General features: G+C 37.5%; 1 pseudogene; it reads right to left on the reverse strand.

The window, feature by feature from the left end:
• Positions 1–1,650: 1,650 nt before the first annotated feature.
• Positions 1,651–3,711, reverse strand: LOC121482410 (annotated as a pseudogene).
• Positions 3,712–6,098: the final 2,387 nt, after the last annotated feature.

The raw sequence follows: 6,098 nt of genomic DNA on the forward strand, positions 1-6,098 counted from the left end.
CCTATTTTTTTTAATAAAACTGATGTAATTAGTTAAAGACACAGGAAAATAACATGTTATGAACCAAACTGGTTACAAGTAGGGGGTAGAGGATGACTTCACTTCTGATAGAAAATTTAAAAGTATATACACAAAATACCATATGGCTACGTACAAAAATATTGAGTTTTACTCCTGCTCTTTGATTAAACAGTCTTCCCTTTGTTTTTGTGTATTTTTTGAGAAATAATTATTTCTGAAACAAAAAAGAAAACAAGTTCCTGGATGTCTTAGTTGAAGAATTCTTAAATGCCAGGAGTCTAGCAGTCAAATCCTGAACCCCAGGACAGATCCAGCCAGGGGGACAGTGGTAAAGACCAGACAGAGATGCTATTTTTGTCAGGCTGTTTCCTTCCTCCACATTCGATGTTCTCAGTATACTACCACTTAACAGGAGACTATGAATATTAACTGGCACAACAGCAAAATGATGCTAGCAACTTTGGTTTCAAATTGGTCAAAATGTAATAACCATTTTATTGCTATAAAATGCACTGGAAATAAAACAAGACACATCATCAAACACTCTGGAAATCAAGAGTTCCTACAAGAAAAACTCCACGTGATGAAACCTCCATCTTTGCTGCTCTTTCTGAACTCTGTTCCTTTCCAATTTTCATCATAAACCTATTTTTGTTTTATGGACCTAGAAGGGGCACTTTTCTCAAAAAGATGCTTTGCCTCCTGAGTACTCTGCAGGATTGGAAGGGTTCACCAAAATTCAAACCACTTCAAACAAAGTTGAATGAACTGTGTTGTCACTCTGTATCAAAAAGGTTTTTGCTAAGTTATTAAATGGAGAATAGCAGAGTATTAAACCTATATTGGTGTGAATGAGGCTCAAAAATCTGATTCCCACTGTTCCAAATAAATGTTAGAATGCAAAGCATGCTTTTATTCAAATAACAATGACAACCCACATTTCTTGCTCTAAAAAAAAGGGAAAGGTCCATTGCTTTAAAGTCTGGCATATATAAAAACTAGTGCCATCTTTAATGTAAGGTGCTTTCTAGCCACAGTAGCATTTTCAGGGGAGGTCAAGAACTATGGTTAAGGTCCACGAATCAACCAAAACCAAAAAACCTGAGACAATATTCTGCATCACCACCCCCAGCACCTGTTCAGTGCACCAGGTCACTGCCTTCTAAGGTTGAACTGGGTGATGGACATTAAGGAGGGCACATGATGTAACAAGCACTATGATACACAAGACTGATGAATCACTGAACTCTACCTCCATAACTAATGATAAGCTTTATGTTAATTGAATTTAAATTAAAAAAATAAAAAATAACCCCCCCCCCCAAAACAAGACCCAAAAATACTATGACTATTTTGGAGGTAAAAGATTTAAAATACTCTCTCATTACAACAAAAGCCAAAAGTCCTCTCGCTTTGCCCTTGAGCTACCTAGAGAAACTGACCTCTGTTTTACACCCCCAAATAAGAGAGGTATTTCCTGGAAATATCCATGTCCAGTGCTTGCAACATCAATTAATATTGCTGTTCCAACAGTCCCAATCCCGAAGCCATAGCAATCCCTTTGTTAGAAAAAGGAAAAAAAAATCCATTTCGGGACAAAACCATTCAAGAAGCAAGGAAAGTGTATCTTTAGTGGGAGAACTGTCTGCTGTCAGAGGACTTCCTGCTAATGTGTTTGAAGATTTTGGACTTCTCAACTTTCTTGGCTTTCTGGTATCCAAAACCACCGCCACTTCCTCTCTTTTTAAGCTTGCCATCATTGCTGTTTATGTTTAGATCAACAAAAGGAGGCACTTTGAAACCAAACAACAGAACAACTTGAGGCAAATTTAAGTTATTGACATTGAAGATCTGTTTCAGAGAATAGGAATCATATGCTCAAATGTATGACTTACATGCCTCCTGGGCTGACTTATGAAGGAAGTAGTTCTTTTCAATCAATTTTTCAAGCTGAGACTGAATGTCAGAAATCTTGGACCAGGAAAACTCAAATTCACTTAATGGAACCTTGGATTGCTTCAAGTAACAAAGGAAACCCAACTCTTCAGGGCAAGATGAGCAAGGCATGACCTCTTCTGTTTAGGCCTCTGGCTGTTCCCACATGATGAATATATTCCTTGGGATCATCTGGAGCGTCATACTGAACAATCCAATCGACTTCAGGAATATCCAGCCCTCTAGCTATCATGTCTGTACACAACAATATCCCCCAATCAGCATTGCAGAACTGGAAGAATGTGGTTGTACGCTTATTCTGCTTCTGCCTTCCATGAATGGCCAAGATAGGCAAATCAATGTAGTTCAGCAACTCATAGTAGTATTTCACGGACTTACAGGATGAAAAAAAGACCATCAGTTTCTTCTTCTGGTTCTTCTTAAGGATGTAAAGAGCAGGAGGAACCTCTTTTCTGAGGGACAAACAACACATCCCTGTTCAAGACCATCCACTGTTGCATTAGCTTTATCGTCATCAATACCAACATACAATGGTTCCTTTTTCAAAGAAATCCTTGCCAAGTCTCAACTTTTCGAGTTTGTGTGGCAGAAAAGAGCATGGTTTGCCTGTGTGCCAGCAGAAGTTTAATAATTTATTTTAATTTATCTTCATACCCAACATCCAAGACATGATCAGCCTCATTGATAACCACACACTGTAGATTTTTATACATAAACCGTAGGGTATTCTTGCATGTGGTCCAGGAGATGGCCTGGGGTGGTCACAATGATGTTGATCCCATTACCAAGTTTCTGTGCTTCAACGGATCTGTTGCTGCCATCCATTATTAACCTGTATGTGCGAACATGGTGCATCATTAGCTCTTTAAGAACACCAAAAGTCTGCATGGCCAGTTCCCTAGTAGATGAGAGAATAAGAACTCCTGTTCCATTCCTAGGCATGAACTTTAACTTGACAATGAGTTGGACTGCAGGGATGAGAAATGCCAGCGTTTTGCCACTGCCTGTTTTTGCAGCCATTAGGAGATACCTGCCTTCCAGCAGTGGTCTGATACTTCTATGCTGAATTTCGGTCATGTTTGTAAAACCCATTTCTTTTATTGCCTTCAGAGTGTTCTCATTGACAAGATTAGAAAGAGAAGCAAATGAAGTATCCTCAAAAGCTCCTGTCAGTCCCAGGGATAGGCTGGGCACTTCACTGTCCTCTTCCTCATCATCTGGCTTCTCCGCACTGTTTTCTGTCTCTTCAGGAGCCTGGGCCCCTTCTTCAGAGTCCCCTTTGTCTTCAGTTTTCAATTTTTTGGTATCAGGCCCAGTGTCATCCACCATTTTTCTCTTCTTCTTCTTCTTCTTCTTCTTCTTCTTCTTCTTCTTCTTCTTCTTCTTCTTCTTCTTCTTTTTTCGATTCTGAATTGGGAAGCTGTGTTGCTGCTTCTCCATTGATTATTATGGTAGATTTCTTTCTTTCTTCCTTTTTTTTTTTTAAACTTGTATAGTTTTAACTGTTTCTTTAGTTACCTCTCCATTCTGGGCTTCTGATGAGCCCATGTTCACAGACTATTTTAGAGATTTTTTAGCCTTCCCACCTCCCACTGTTTCTTCAGACACATCTCCAGTTTGTGTTTCTGATAAGCTCTCATCTGAGGCCCTCTGGAGTTTTAAGTTTTGCTGGTGCAACTTGAGATTCTGCTTCTCTATCTTCTTGTGCAGGAGTTTCATGGGTAGATGGGACATGTTGCCGGTAAGGCGCCTTTACTGCAGCACCACAACTTGGCTCAGGTCCTATTTTTGCATTGCCACTTCCAACATTCTATAAAACTTGTTCTGGCCCAAAATCCTTTGGAAGACTGTTCCACTGCTTGTGAGGCACTATACTCCCCCAATCCATGGATTGTCTTCCCTTGAACAGAGGACATCAAACACACTACTAAATTGTTTCCGTATTGCCATTTGGCAATACTCATGAAATGTACATTATAACAATGTTTTTCAAACGCTTGGTGAGCTGTTAATTGCAATAGAATCACTAGAGGAGAAAGAAAAAAAAATATATGGGTTCTTGGGACTCAGCCTTCAAGTCTGAGATTTAATAGACTTAGGATATAACCTTAGAAATCACTCATTTAAAAAAAAGTCACTGAGAAGATTCTTATTTGTGCACAGATTTAGGAAAACTTGCATCACAGTAAACAAATCTAATAGATAAATCTATAGAATGAAAGATATGAGTATCTTAAATAAAAGCAAATACTACTGTTTAACTAATGTTAGTTTTTGATATTTTATTATCCTTTTTGATATTTAGTTATCCTTTTTTGTAATTAATTTTTTGTTGTAATTAATGAATTTTACGCATGCCTGATGTACATAGGCTTAAAAGAACCTGGAAGAAAACGTGATGGCAGCAAATTATTTTTATTTTTATTTACTGATTTGGAAATTTGCTTGTCATTTACCTGATTCATATGCATTATTTTTGTGGTCTTCAAGTGATTTTGGTATATTTCATGAGGTGTTGATTCAATTACATGGAGAGTACAAAATTGAATGACAAGTTTTAAGTTTTCTGTGGTAATTAATACTAACTTTCCTAGTTAATCCAAGGCTTCATGTGGATGATACAAAAATAGCTTCCTTCATTTAATATGCATAACAGATGCCATTATATTTCTACACATCAAATAGTGTTTTCATACTGTTAAGAATTGAGTGTGGTATTTCAATCTGAATTGTTGTAGGTTTTTTTCAAGTCAATAATACAAGCCTACAAAATTAAAATGCACTACTTGTGTCAAACATAACAAAATCATTGTTTGTTTATTTTTAAGGTGCTAATAAAAAAGATTAATGATACTGCCGGATAATGAAACAATCTGCCAAGAGGCAAGCCCCAGAATATAGAGTGGCACAGTAGCATGGAGAGCCCAGGAAAATAATTCTCTCTTTGAATACATTCAACAGAATTTTTTTTACCATCCAACTGACATTTAGAGTTTAAACGAATTGGCTTTCTTTTTATGTGTTGCTCAAATGTCTTGGAGATTATTTACCTCCAGATAGGAATCATTTGCATCTGAAGAAATTTTTGTCAAATAATCAATAAGGGTTTTTGACCTCCATAAAAGCTCTATTTCCTAAACAAAGACATCCACACTTAAAAATATTACACACAGTTACATCTCATTAATGCAGACCCCATAACTCAAATTGATGACAGTTCAAACAAGATACCTTCTGAAGATAAAGAGGAGTTCTACCAAACAAATTTATAGTTGATTATGCTCAATGGGGACAAAAGAGGTGGCCAAAGTTTTTCTTTTATCTAGGAAACTGTTTAAGTGTTTTCAGTGGCACAAAATAACAAGTATTTGAGTGCAAAAAAAAAATCATTCTTTCCTGTTATTAGGGTCCCAAAGGTGCTGTAGTAGACTATCGTTGATTGTTAGTTATCTGTGCCTGGTGAATCTGAATGCGTAGAAAATCAATGTGATGATTAAAATGTGAGACAAGAGTCCATCAAAATCATAGAAGAGAACACAGGCAACACCCTCTTTGAACTCGGCCACAGTAACTTCTTGCAAGATACATCCACAAAGGCAAAAGAAACAAAAGCAAAAATGAACTATTGGGACTTCATCAAGATAAGAAGCTTTTGCACAGCAAAGGATACAGTCAACAAAACTAAAAGACAACCTACAGAATGGGAGAAGATATTTGCAAATGACATATCAGATAAAGGGCTAGTTTCCAAAATCTATAAAGAACTTATTAAACTCAACACCAAAGAAACAAACAATCCAATCATGAAATGGGCAAAAGACATGAAGAGAAATCTCACAGAGGAAGACATGGACATGGCTAACAAGCACATGAGAAAATGCTCTGCATCACTTGCCATCAGGGAAATACAAATCAAAACCACAATGAGATACCACCTCACACCAGTGAGAATGGGGAAAATTAACAAGGCAGGAAACCACAAATGTTGGAGAGGATGCGGAGAAAAGGGAACCCTCTTACACTGTTGGTGGGAATGTGAACTGGCGCAGCCACTCTGGAAAACTGTGTGGAGGTTCCTCAAAGAGTTAAAAATAGACCTGCCCTACGACCCAGCAATTGCA

This window comes from Vulpes lagopus, chromosome X (genome assembly GCF_018345385.1).
Source record: "Vulpes lagopus strain Blue_001 chromosome X, ASM1834538v1, whole genome shotgun sequence".
Taxonomy (NCBI): Eukaryota; Metazoa; Chordata; class Mammalia; order Carnivora; family Canidae; genus Vulpes; species Vulpes lagopus.